Raw genomic sequence first — 14,145 nt, 5'->3', positions numbered from 1 at the left:
TACATCGGTTTTTTCCCACAGGTCAAAGGGTTTAGGCACATCTAGAGATGGCAGTAGCCAAGAGATAGTGTCTGGGTGGCAGGTTGACATGGACAGAGAGGTTGTTGAGAGGCATTTAGCTACACTGGATGAGTTCAAATCCCCTGGACCGGATGAAATGCACCCGAGAGTGCTCAAAGAACTTTCCGGAGAACTTGCAGAACCCTTGTCCATCATCTTCGGGACCTCTTTAAGGACTGGAGATGTCCCGGAAGACTGGAAGAGAGCAAATGTTATTCCGATCTTCAAGAAAGGGAGGAAGGATGACCCGGGAAACTACAGACCAGTGAGTCTGACCTCTGTTGTGGGGAAGATAATGGAGCAGATATTAAAGGGAGCGATCTGCAAACATCTGGAGGACAATTTGGTGATCCAAGGAAGTCAGCATGGATTTGTCTCCAACAGGTCCTGTCAGACCAACCTGGTTTCCTTTTTTGACCAAGTAACAGGTTTGCTGGATCGGGGAAATTCGGTTGATGTCGTTTACTTGGATTTTAGTAAAGCTTTTGATAAGGTTCCCCATGATGTTCTGATGGATAAATTGAAGGACTGCAATCTGGATTTTCAGATAGTTAGGTGGGTAGGAAATTGGTTAGAGAACCGCACTCAAAGAGTTGTTGTCAATGGTGTTTCATCAGACTGGAGGGAGGTGAGTAGCGGGGTACCTCAGGGCTCGGTGCTCGGTCCGGTACTTTTAAACATATTTATTAATGATCTAGATGAGGGGGTGGAAGGACTACTCATCAAGTTTGCAGATGACACCAAATTGGGAGGACTGGCAAATACTCCAGAAGATAGAGACAGAGTTTAACGAGATCTGAACACAATGGAAAAATGGGCAAATGAGAACAAAATGCAATATAATAAAGATAAGTGTAAAGTTCTGCATCTGGGTCAGAAAAATGAAAAGCATGCCTACTGGATGGGGGATACGCTTCTAGGTAACACTGTGTGTGAACGAGACCTTGGGGTACTTGTGGATTGTAAACTAAATATGAGCAGGCAGTGTGATGCAGCGGTAAAAAAGGCGAATGCCATTTTGGGCTGTATCAACAGGGGCATCACATCAAAATCACATGATGTCATAGTCCCATTGTATACGGCACTGGTCAGACCACACCTGGAGGACTGTGTACAGTTCTGAGGCCTCACTTCAAGGACGTAGATAAAATTGAAAGGGTACAGAGGAGAGTGACGAGGATGATCTGGGGCCAAGGGACAAAACCCTATGAAGATAGGTTGAGGGACTTGGGAATGTTCAACCTGGAGAAAAGGAGGTTGAGAGGGGATATGATAGCTGTCTTTAAGTATTTGAAAGGTTGTCATTTGGAGGAGGGCTCCCATGGGCTCCAGAGGAAAGGACACGCATTAATGGGTTTAAACTATACAATGATATAGGCTAGATATCAGTAAAAAAAAATTTCACAGTCAGAGTAGTTCAGCAGTGGAATAGGCTGTCTAAGGAGGTGGTGAGCTCCCCCTCACTGGCAGTCTTCAAGCAAAGGTTGGATACACACTTTTCTTGGATGCTTTAGGATGCTTTGGGCTGATCCTGCGTTGAGCAGGGGGTTGGACTAGATGGCCTGTATGGCCCCTTCCAACTCTATGATTCTGTGATTCTATGATTCTATGTACTCTCCACTCAGTCCCTGCCAGGACTCATGCCGCTGCATTTTGAACCGGTTGAAGTTTCCATGCAGAATTATCCAACCTGACTGCAATGCAGGAGCAGAATGGGAGCTAAATAAACTTGCTGATAAGACTCTTTTATCAACACCATGCAGGAAGCGGGTCACATGAACATTCCCAAAGCCACTAGCTACGATGAGCAAACATTGTGTTATCTACACAAATATTTGCTGTGCCAATGTAATTGCCATTGATGTCAATGTTCCTTTGTCAAACTAGCACAAACAAAACATTTCCCTTGAAATTTTGGGGCCAATTTACACAAAGGCAGCTGCCATGCATTTATTACTAGAGAATGGCTTCAGCGCCAAGTCATAATTAAGGCGATATTGTAATCATTTTCGGCTTTTTAAAGGACCACAATATTTGCTAGTTAAAAGCCCAAGGATTATTTTCATTTTTAGGAACTTAAAGGCTGACGTCAAGTGTCAGAAGCGTCAGAAGCATCAGACAGCACTCTCCTTAAAAAAATATTTTTGGATTTTACCAGCCTTGATTTGAAAGGCAGATCTGTAACTACATGGGTGGCATTTCTTGAGGACAGGACAGACTCTTCCATGGAAATGGGGGAATTGTGGGAAGACGGCTGCCAGCTTGTGACATCCAGGCTGAGTTTCTCGTCTATGTGAATACTTAAGGCCTGGGTGTGACTGAGGGTATGAGTCAAAGAGCTCTTGGCCTTAGACTGAAGCGCACAGCCAAGAACCAACAGAAAGATCTCCTGGTGGAGCATGGGGTTCCATTCGTTCTGTGTTTAAAAGCCTCCTCCCACACACAGACTGTTACTTTGTTTTTGCATTGTTGAACTACAGTCCTGAGCAGCACAGGCCCCCATCTGGGGAGAAAGACTGGTAATAAATGAATTAATAAGAACACTGGAACAGCTGCATACAAGGTTTCCTGGAAGGCTTTCATATAAACCCTTGAAACTACTGATAATATAGATAGCTATAAATGGTGAACCCTGGGCTACATCTGTGCACCAACTGTGAAACGGCAATAAAGTTTTAAAACCCTAAAATAAATAACTCTAGCCTGAAGACATCACCAGCTCCCCCCAAGCATACTGTCTACTGAACACACACATACCACTATGTTTGCCTGAGGTCACCTGTCCAGGCAGCCAAAACTTGCAACATCACTCCTAACCCAGTGGTTCTCAACCTGGGGGTTGGGAACCCTTTTGGGGGTTAAACAACCTTTTCACAGGGGTCGCAGCAGTGTGAGCAGCTTGGGGGGGGGGTGCCACCACTGTTGCCGCAAGATAGCATGGAGGGACAAGAGGCAGAACTGAACTGAGAAACCCCGGAAAAAAACCCAATTTATATACAGTTATGAACAATGGATCTTCACGCCATTGGTCAGTTTCAGTTTAATTTCTGTGAAAGAACTCTTGCATAATGGTTGGGGGTCACCGCAACATGAGGAACTGTATTAAAAGGTTGCGGCATTAGGAAGGTTGAGAACCACTGCTCTAATCGATTCCCAGCATCTTCATGCCAGCAATGGGCTTCTTTGTGGACAACAGAAAGAAATCAAATCAATGACATAAGCAGCTCATGATAGGAAAGATCTCTGCTTGAAACCCTGGAGAGCCACTATCAGTCTGAGTAGGACTGGTGGTCTGATTTAATATAAGACAGCTTCAAGTGTTCATGGCAGAACATACATGAATACTTGAAGCCGACTTATATTGAGAGCTGGTATAGTGTGAGTGTACAAGGAGAACCTTAGTTTCCTTATGGAACCACACTATACCAGATCTCAATATTTCATTACTTAGCTTTTTAATAAGTATAATATTATATAAACATAAACAATACATAATAATTTTTGAAATATAAAATTAATAATTGAATTTTGCCAGAGCTTGCCTTACCTTTACAGTGCCTGTACTGGAAGACGTAGAATAACAGCAGGTGAGAAGAGTTCTAATCAAGTACAACATGTTTGAAAGCCTATATGAAGGGGGATCTCTGGACACTGAGAAACATTCCGTGTGGGCCAAGAATGACTAGCTTCTCTAGAAGAAGAAGAAGAAGAGTTGGTTCTTATATGCCGCTTTTCCCTACCCGAAGGAGGCTCAAAGCGGCTTACAGTCGCCTTCCCATTCCTCTCTACTGTTCTAAGACTCTGGGAAGTGTTGAGGGCTCCAAGGTGTAGAGGAGAGGCTGACAGCCTCAGAACAGGGCCAGTCGGGTTGTTAGAACAGGGCCATAACTGGCAGCCGAAAACTGGATCCTGCAGGGAGAGTTCTCCTTGTTGGATCGGCTAAATTGTTTAAAAAATCCCGCACAATTTCATATGCTTAAAAAAGGGAAAAGTAAGAGGAGAGGATGGTGGAAAGTGAATTTGTGGAGACAGAGGATGATGAGGCCACTCCTCCAAGTGACAAGAAAAGTGGGAACAAGCCAAGATAATCATTCTGCTATTGAATTACCTTCAATTTGGGATTGAAGAAACGGGGGAGGGATGGCAACAAAATTAGTTTCATAAAACCCAAGAAGTAGTGACAGGAAAGTGAATGGAGCATTGAAAGGAGGAATGCAGAAAGAAAAATAAAACCAGATGTAGGTGTTTGGTGAAAGTGAAAGGAAATGCAGAAGGGGGGAGACTGCGACAGACACTTACGGCAACAGTGCAGGAAAACAATAGTGCATAAAAGGCCTACAAAAATGTATACCAAACTTTGTACCCACTGGCCACACAGGCTTTGTACTAAAGAGGGTTTTGAAAGATAATATGCAATTCATAATAGATGCAAACAAATTTGTGAATAAGAAAATAATTTTAAAAAATTAATTTTTCAGTGCAGAGAAAGCATTCAGCTAACATGGCCATTCATATTGAAAATAGAATGTGAGCTGTGGACTTGAATTTTGGAAATGGATGTATACAGATCAAGGGAAGTCATGTTAGTGCTTCATTAGCAATCCCCTGGCTTTAGGCAAAATTCTAGTTTAACCACAGAGTTTTGTCCATATGCTAGGAAGGGACATCAGCATATCAGGACACTGCTGATTCCTACTCATTTTGGCGTCATTTACCCCTGGCCAGCCAGCTGAGTGGCAGTGGGGATTGCCTACTAGGGGAGTGGAGGACCCTTTGCCCCTAGTGGAGGCCTGCTAAAATTACTGGACAAGACCAGTCCTCTGGTGGTATTAATTTGCCAGTTTCAGTCCAATAGTTTTTTCTTCTGGCTGGACCACTGAGAATGATCATGTGGGGCTATCCAGAGAGCCAGAGTGGGGGGAGGGAAAGCAGAGGTCCCCCCCCCGCACTCACTAACCTGCCCACCCACCTCCATAGAGGGAGCGAGCAACAGCCAGGTCAGAAGCTGCACCAGGCCTAGTAATACAAGATGCCTCTTTCTCAATGTGCAGCAGCTCAGAGGAGCCGTTGTCTAAAAATGCACAGACCACATGTCAGTTTGTGAGGATTTAAACCTCCACTCCATTTTTTGAAGGTTTCAGATTTTGTTTTTTGCAAACCTGAGGGAGGGGTCCCTCAAATCCCTGCCAATGTGGCTCCACAGACTTAAATATCTGCAGATTGGGGCACTCTTGACTATTAGGATATATGGTTTGCACACCACTTTTCTAAGAGATGAGAGGTGTCATGGAGTAGCAATTATTTGGGGTAATTTTCTTTGGATGGTTGTAGCATCATTGTAAAATTTACTTTATTTAGACTATACATGTAGAGCACAGACAGAGGCAATGAGGCCCTCTTACAGTCAGCATATTCCCTACTCCTTACCAGTTCCCTAAAGAGACATCCTGTCCTTCTGCTCTGTCACTAACTAGCTAGGTATTCTAGTGCTAGTCACACACACTAAAACAAGGATCCTCAACCTTTTTGACCCTATAGGCACCACTGGAATCCTCAGAAAGGGTGATGCATGAGCCCACAAAATGGCTGCTACAGGAGGTGGAGCAACATGCACAGAGGAAGTTCAAGTGCAGGGGAGAGGGGGTAATTTAAATAATACCCTGGGAAAGAAAAGTGAGAGAGAATAATAGTAACACTGTGATGTTAGCAGTCACAGAAACCATGTTATTTTCATTTGCTAATCCAAACAGATCTCCAGGGGCCAATCTGGTTCATTCTGCATCGAAAGGAGGTACACACAGCCTTTCCACGCAGATACACATCTGCTCCCTCTCTCCAGTTAGGTAGAAAGCTGTCCTCTTCCCGCACTGATGGGCACTGGAACAAAGCTGTTCTTGACACTCAAGTAAGTTCCATCTACTATCACTGACACATGACAGATCACTGAACCATAGTGACATGAGGCCAAGCATCTGAGACAGAGTCACTGGCTAATGACAAGTTCACTACAAAATCATAACCACCTGTTTTTAAAAATGATGTCAGTATGCCAATGCAGGGCACATCATAAAGACTCCATTTTGAAGCTCAGAGATTCTTCAGAAGGGCATCAGGCATTCCTCAGTAAAAAGACCTTCCAAAAGGCCATTGGTTGGGAGACTGTTTGTCCTCCAGAAGTCCCAACCCCAAGATTTAGAGAGCAAGATCTAGTCTTGTAAGGGCATAACTGCGTGGTATGTTGGACATTTTGTCAGAACTCCCAGTTTCCTTTTAAAAATCTCTTTCAAGGTGTACAGGGCCCAAATTTGGACAGGTACTTTAGTATGAGTTTTTAAGCCTTCCTCCTGTGCTATTTTCTACTCTAGAGCACCTGACACAGAACTTCCAGTATATTATCTAGTGAGTCATTTAGAGGGTTGGCCTAGTGGTGACCTTTATTTCCTTGTGCTGCTAAAGGCAGAAAAGTTGCATATTCACCTAAAACACTCAGTCTGCATGCCTGCCATTCCTGACCAACACCCATCTTTAAACCGCCCGTGACGCCGCGGGCGCCACGGACTAAATAAATGGTTAAGGGGCCTTGAGGTGGGCTTTGTCCGTGATGAGGAAGGGTCCGGATTGGACCCTTCCTCACGACAGACAATCGGAGGGACCAATCGGCAGGCGCTTTGCGCCTGCCGATTGGTCCCTCCGATTCCCAGCCCCAGCAACTGCGAGCCGCGCGCAGCTGACGCCGCGTCAGGCCGCAGCCCGAGGGAGCCCCCGGCAGTCGCGCGAAGCGCGGCTGCCGGGGGCTCCCTGCCTGGCGGCCTGGCGCGGCGAGAGGCGCGAAGCCGAAAGAAGGCCGCCGCCACCGCCCAAGCCAGCCACCGCTGCAACACCGACGCCGAGGAAAGACACCCACCCACAGTAAGTGCCTAGCGCCCGCTGCATTTAGCTGCAGCGGGCTTGATTACTAGTCTATAAATAATGACAAGACCTTACACTTCTGGTCATACAACACAACTGATAGCACATTTGTGCCACAGAAGCAAAACAGGAGAGGGAAGGCTAAGGTTGCCTGTTCCAGTTGGGAAACTCCTGATTTGGGGATGGAGGACCCCAGTGGGGTACAATGCCATGGAGTCCACTATTCAAATCAACCATTTTCTCCAGGGAAACTGATCTCTGTAATCTGGAGATGAGCCGTAATGCCGGAGGATCCCTGGGTCCCATCTGGAGGCTGGCATCCCTAGTAGCCATCTATTGTAGTAAAAAGAAACAGAAATCCAGAGGCGCCTTAAACACTAAGGCATTTATTCTGCGCTTTTGTGAGTCAGGAGTTCACTTCCCCAGATTCTCTGAAAAAGACAGCTCTGACTCATACAAACTCATGCTGGAAGAAACATTGATAGTCTTTAAAGCAGGATATAACTTACGTAAAGAGCAGATAATTCTCATGCAAGCAGAAAGGGCTCATTAACCACATATCACACGCAGAAGCACACCTTGTACTCTGTGTCAAAACAGTTATTAAGAACAGACAATAAGGAAGACTGTTGGTCTGGTTATTATTTTCAGTGACAAATTTGATCACTAACAGCCAATTAGGTGTAGAAGTTAGGAGGACCAGATTAGGACCAGAAGGATCAGTTGTAATTCTGGGAGAACTCTGGGCCTCACCTGGAGGTTAGTAATCCTATATACATCAGTGACACAATCTGACAGTTCAAAATAGCATGGACATAATAAACTATAAACAGCTGGGATTATCCCGCTCCCCCAGAGCCACTGTGGATGTACATGTGAGCACATGCTTTCCTTGGCTGCCATTCCTTGCTTCTCCGTGAAGATTTATGTTCTTTGGGGAGGGTGCATGGCTCAAAAAAATCTCCCTGGCTGGCAGAAGGTCCCAGGTTCAATCTCAAGCACCTCCAGTGGGGGGAAAAATCAGGAAGTTCTATAAAAGAGAAGTGACCTCAATGGACAAGTGTAATGCAGCTTCATACCTGTGCTCAGAGGGGACAACTGTATTACTAGTTCTCAAATATACTTTGTTAGAATAAAAGTAAGGCCCCAAAGAATAATCCCCAGAATCCTCTGCAACACATCAGTTACATGATGAGAGGCAAGTCCTGGCAGAAAAGGTTCCCTAAATGTGGAAAGCTTTTAAATCAATGTTGTAAAACCAAAAATATTCTTTTCAAAAGCAAAACCTTCTTTATTTCAGTTTCAGTCTTTGCATGCATAGTTCATTGTGCTGTTCTTCTCAACCACCCATTCTTTTCTATTACTAGTTTGTGACCCTGATGCAATGATAGTCATGCTTCAAAGGCCTTTCAAATCCATGATGTTTAAGTCAGTCGTGATTAACTTGTACTATTGATTTAATAAAATGAGGGAGAATAACTCCATCTGGGCTACTGCATGCAACCATGTATAAGGCAAGTCTGGTCAGTTATTTTTATACTAGGTTTTCAATAACTGGAGGGGCAACAGCCTTTCCACATACTTTTCAGATCTATCCCACACAAAATAATAAAGGTTGTCAAAATACCTGGTCCATCTCTCGGTCTGGTAGAACTCCTGATCATTTATTACAACATAAAATGCAGAAGTTCAACAGGTGAAACTTACCCCAGATGTTGAGAAAGGCTCTGGCTATCGAATTTCTACCTGCTCCCCCCACCCCCCCACTCCACTCCACTCCACTCCACTAAAACGGCAGCCACGTTTTAATGGATTCTTTATAAAAGTCATCAATCTACATCAACCACCGAGATTAGCATTTTAAAGCAATGAGCGCAAAAGACAGTATACCTTCATATCTGAGGAGGAAAGACAGCTCGGAGGAGATGAGCTCACAGTTGTTTCAAGTGGTTAATGATCCTCAGCAAGTCCGTGTATTTGATTTTAAACAACCCCCCCCCAAAAAAAAAAACACACACACATCCCTTTCCTCTGAGTTTTCAAATAATATCAACAGAGGCAGTGGCCAGGCATCTCTCCAACCCCTCCCCCTCTGCCTCGGAGGCTAAAAGCGAAAGTTTCACACAGGCGTTTCACATCTATGGTCTTTTTTATTTCAGAGTTTCGGATCTTGCTGTTTTTTGCAACAGCTCAAAGAGGGAGGAGTGAACGGGGAATGCTGTGACACGCGAGAGGAAGCCGGCGTGGACGGACGAGAGTTGCAGTTCGGACTTTTTCGGCACTGTGGAAATTCCCAGGCTGAATGAGCCATCACGGGGACGTTCCCCGCCCGCCGAGCGGCTGGAAAACCCGGACTGGCTCCCGGCCTCGGGAGAGCACGTTGAAGACTCCTATTGGGACCTCCGCAGTAGCTGGGTTCTTCTGGCGAAATGTATTTCCCTAGGGACGTTGTGGTTTTCAGAAATCTGCACATTGATAAAGAAAACTAAAGCCCTTTTGATTTTTTTCCCCAAAGGTAATTGCTAACTTTTCCACAGGAGCAAATAAATAGCAGCCAGGCTCTCTCTCATTCAGGGTTCCACCTTCGGATATGTTGCTAACGCTCACAAAAAGCTTTGTTTAAAACATGAAACCATAAATATAGGGGGGAAGGTTGTAGCAGAAAGCACATGATGTCCAGTGCTTATGCCTCTATTGCTAGCTTTGTGCTGAGTCAACTTATGGTGATTCTTCCTAGCTGCGAGAGTCAGGTGAGTAGCATGTTGATCTCAAGTGGCTGAACAAAGTTTTAGTCCAAGAGCAATACAGGTGTAGTCAAGGTGTGTGCTTCCTGAAAGCTCATATACCTTGAAAAAAAAACTTTGTTGGTCTTAAAGGTGACACTGAACTCAAACCTTGTTCTTCCAAGCTGTGTTTGTTAAAACTGAAGGTCATTCCTATTACAGTGACCAGGAGAAGCAGATGAGGCTTTTGCCTTCCGGAAATTCAGGCGCTGATTTTAAAACATACACTTGTGGAGGAAGGAGTCTGAATCTGCATTTTTGCAGAGATGTTTTAAAAAAATGACCCAGGTTCAGATTATTATCATTTTAAAAACACCTAATTTAACACCATTAGCAAAGTTAACACTGTTAGGAAATCAAACCAAGTCTAGTGTTCTTTCCCACAGGATTGGGATAAAATGCTGTGAAAATGCACCCATCTCCTTTAAAGGATTGTTCATATTAATAATGACCCTAGATAATACGACAAACATGAAGGGGAAAGCTCCAATATTATTTCTGCCAAGCTGCTACTTAGCTGGATTCAATGATGCGTGAATACAAGCAGTAGTATTAAATAGACTGCAATTGCCTGCAGTTACTTGCACAATGGCCCGTGTAAACAGGATTGCCAATTCTGGTCTGAGAAATTCCTGGAGATTTAGGGGTGGTACCTGGAAAAGGCAGAGTATGGGGAGGGAACTCAGCAAGGGTGTGTTGTTATAGACTCTACTCCAAACCCCAGAAGCCACCATTTACTTCAGGGCAACTGATCTAATGGGAGATCAATTCTAATTCCAGAGGAATTCCAGCCTGGCAAGATAGGTTTAGGGTTGAAGCCAGTCAGGAAACTCTCTAAAACAACTAACCAGACCTCCCTTCCTCTCTCCCCCAAGTTACCACTATCTCATCTTTCTAATTTTGACACGCATGGAGCACCCACAGATTCTTGTATTGTGAGAAAGGGAGAAAAGCATTTCTTCCTCTGCTTTCTCTATCCCATGCATAGGTAAAGGTATCCCCTGTGCAAGCACCGAGTCATGTCTGACCCTTGGGGTGACGCCCTCTAGTGTTTTCATGGCAGACTCAATACGGGGTGGTTTGCCAGTGCCTTCCCCAGTCATTACCGTTTACCCCCCAGCAAGCTGGGTACTCATTTTACCGACCTCAGAAGGATGGAAGGCTGAGTCAACCTTGAGCCGGCTGCTGGGATTGAACTCCCAGCCTTATGGGCAAAGCTTTCAGACGGCTGCCTTACCACTCTGCGCCACAAGAGGCCCTTTGCGCCACAAGAGGCTCTTGCATAATTTTGTAAATTCTATCACATCACCCCTCAGTTGTTTCCTCAAGCTAAACAACCCTAAATCTCTTAGTTGCTCTTTTCTGCACTGTTTCCAATGCTGACCAGAACTGTACACAGGGTTCCAAAGGAGGCCACACCATAGATTTATACAGGGACATTATTATTTGTTTTCAATTCAATCTCCTTCCTAATAATCCCCACAATAGCATCTGCCCTTTTTGTTACAATCACACACTGAGTTGACATCTTCAGTGAGTTCTCTGTCACCACTCCAAAATTTGTCACCTTGTCAGTTATCATCAGTTCAGAGCCCATCAACATAAATTTATAGTTGGGATTTTCAGCTCCAATATGCATTACTTTGTGCTTGCCCATGTTGAACCTCTTGGCTGTGTAGTTGCCCACTCTCCCAGCCTCAACATATCCCCACAGTCCTCCCTGGTTTTCAGTGCCCTGAACAACTAAAGTGTCATCCGCAAACATCACCACTTCACTCCTTCACTTCCAGCTCCAAATCATTAAGGACCAAGTTAAAAAGCACTGGACAGAGGTGCAAGTCCTGTAGCACCCCACTGCTTACCACCCCCCCCACTGTGAAAGCTCCCCATTTATACCCACTCTCTCCTGTTAATTAACCAGTTTCTAACCCACAAGAGGACTTGACTACTATGACTGCGGAATTTATTTAGGAGCCTTTGAGGAGCAACACTATCAAAAGCTTTCTGAAGGTATACATAAAGAATATTTACAGGGTCACTCCTGTCCACGTTTGTTCATCCCCTCAAAGAATGCTAAAAGGCTAGAGAGACAAGCTCTTCCCTTAAGAGCAGTGGTCCCCAACCTTTTTGAGGCTGGGGACCGGCAGGGCAACTGCCCGCCTGCGCATGCGCAATGCGCGGGCCTGATTCCCTCCCCCCCTCTCCCGCAGTAAGAAGCTTCCCTGGGCCGCAAGCTTGCGGCCTGGGAAGTATTTACTGCAGGGGGGGAGCGGGAAGAGGGAGCCGCAGCCAGGCGCCAAGGCCTTCACGGCCCGCCACCGGTCCGCAGCCCGCGGGTTGGGGACCACTGCTTTAGAGCCTCTTGTGGCGCAGAGTGGTAAGGCAGCAGACATGCAGTCTGAAAGCTTTGCCCATGAGGCTGGGAGTTCAATCCCAGCAGCCGGCTCAAGGTTGACTCAGCCTTCCATCCTTCCAAGGTCGGTAAAATGAGTACCCAGCTTGCTGGGGTGTAAATGGTAATGACTGGGGAAGGCACTGGCAAACCACCCCGTATTGAGTCTGCCATGAAAACACTAGAGGGCGTCACCCCAAGGTCAGACATGACCCAGTGCTTGCACAGGGGACACCTTTACCTTTACTGTTTTTTCCTCAGTATATTTTGCTCTCCTCTGGTCTAAATGACTGTAAATAAAGTATTTGTTTAACTAAATATTTCTCTTTTTTAAATTTCAAATCGCTGTGAATCTGGATCTGTACCTCATCCACAAAGATAATTAATACCCACATACTTTCAAACGCTCTGTTCTGCAGTTCGATTTCTCTGGAGGGACTCAGGCAAGTCCAAAAGTCCTAACACAGACACATGCTTGCCATATCAACTTGACAGAGCAGACAAGAACATTTAAACCTCTATGCCTGCGGCCACATCCATCTGCTCCAAACCTGCATTTACAGAATGTGTGCCAATGCCAACTGCCAGAGGCAGATGCATGAGCCTTTTCCCAGGACTTCCCTTCACACCTTACCTCAGTGTCACCTACAAAAAATGCTCTGGGCATGAAACAAACAAATGTGAACTTCTGCCCTGTCCTGGCTGAGTAAGCAGGAAAGATGCACAATTTGCTAGCCCGTCTGAACCATGATTGTTTTGAACTGTTCCCTGAAGCCAGGAAACACTGACTGGGTGAAATCTTCCTCAGGATATCATTATACCAATTGCTTTTGATTGTCTAATTTGTAGATGGCCTAGGAAATCAGTGCGCAAAATGGTGGTCATGATCATCAAAGAAGAGGAGTACAAGGACTTCCATGGAAAGCTGCATAGTATCAAACATTCAGTGGCTCAAGTTGAAAATATCTGAAGGTATAAAGAACCAAGATGGGTTTCTTATGAATGGAAACCCATCTTGGTTCTCACAGTGTTCAGTAGGCTTGCTGTAGGAACCCATATTTTAGATAAATTTCATTGGCAGGGATTTGTAGAACGGCTTGTCTAAACTGTCATCCCTTGATTTTGGAATTCTTTCAAAAGGTCTATATCCTTATAAATCTTTTGGAAAAATCTGAAGACACATTTATTCCCAAATGTCTTTTTAAAAGCTTTTATTTTTACCTGATGTTTTAACTGGACTTTATTTTTGTATTTTATTGCTTTTATTGTTATTACGTTATTATGAGCTCATCTCCAGGCAGCAGAGATCAATTCCCCTGGAAAAAACAGCTGCCTTAGAGGGTGGACTCCATAGCATTATACTCCCTCCACACCCCAAATCCTGACCACTCCCAGCTTCACCCCCAAAGTCTCTAGCAGCCAATTTTTTACGTGCTGTTCAGCTGAAAGGCAGCAGGCAGCTAGGGTTGATAGTGGGTGGGCTTCTGCCGGAGCAGGAGACCTGATAGCCCTACCCAGGTCTAGTTATTTTCCTTCAACTCAACCAATCTTATAGGGTTATTGAGAAGATAAAATGAAGGTAAGAACCATGCTCCCCATGAGCTCCTTGGAGAAAGAGTGAGAGGGAAAGTGCATTAAATAAATATTGAGAAAAGTTGAGAAATGTGATTGTTACTAAATATTGTCTCCTACGTTAACTTCTTGCATTTGTTGGAATGTCATAGCTGTACATAGAAAGATTGCAATAACTGTTGTCATTGTCCTTTGCAATTATGTTAGGGAAAATGTATAAATTTGATTGAAGAAGTATTCATAGAAGAGATGATAGTTGGTCAACTTTCTCCATACCAGTAATTGGAAACTAGCTTAGTGTAATGGTTAAAGACTACAATCTGGAAAACCCAGGTTTGAATTCTCCCCTTGTGTCATGGAAGCATGCTGGGTGACCTTGGGCCGGTCACACTCTCTCAACCTAACATACCCTACAGTTGTTCTGAGAAT

At 44.8% G+C, this 14,145-nt stretch overlaps 1 protein-coding gene across 1 annotated transcript in view; it reads left to right on the top strand.

Annotated features, from left to right (window-relative positions):
• The window catches only part of RPL24 (ribosomal protein L24), a 354,788-nt gene that overhangs the window by 285,815 nt on the left and 54,828 nt on the right, over positions 1–14,145 (top strand). The window lies entirely within an intron of this gene.

This window comes from Paroedura picta, chromosome 6 (assembly GCF_049243985.1).
Source record: "Paroedura picta isolate Pp20150507F chromosome 6, Ppicta_v3.0, whole genome shotgun sequence".
NCBI lineage: Eukaryota > Metazoa > Chordata > Lepidosauria > Squamata > Gekkonidae > Paroedura > Paroedura picta.
The sequence above is the reverse complement of the archived record's forward strand: the minus strand, read 5'-3'. Positions and strand labels throughout refer to the sequence as shown.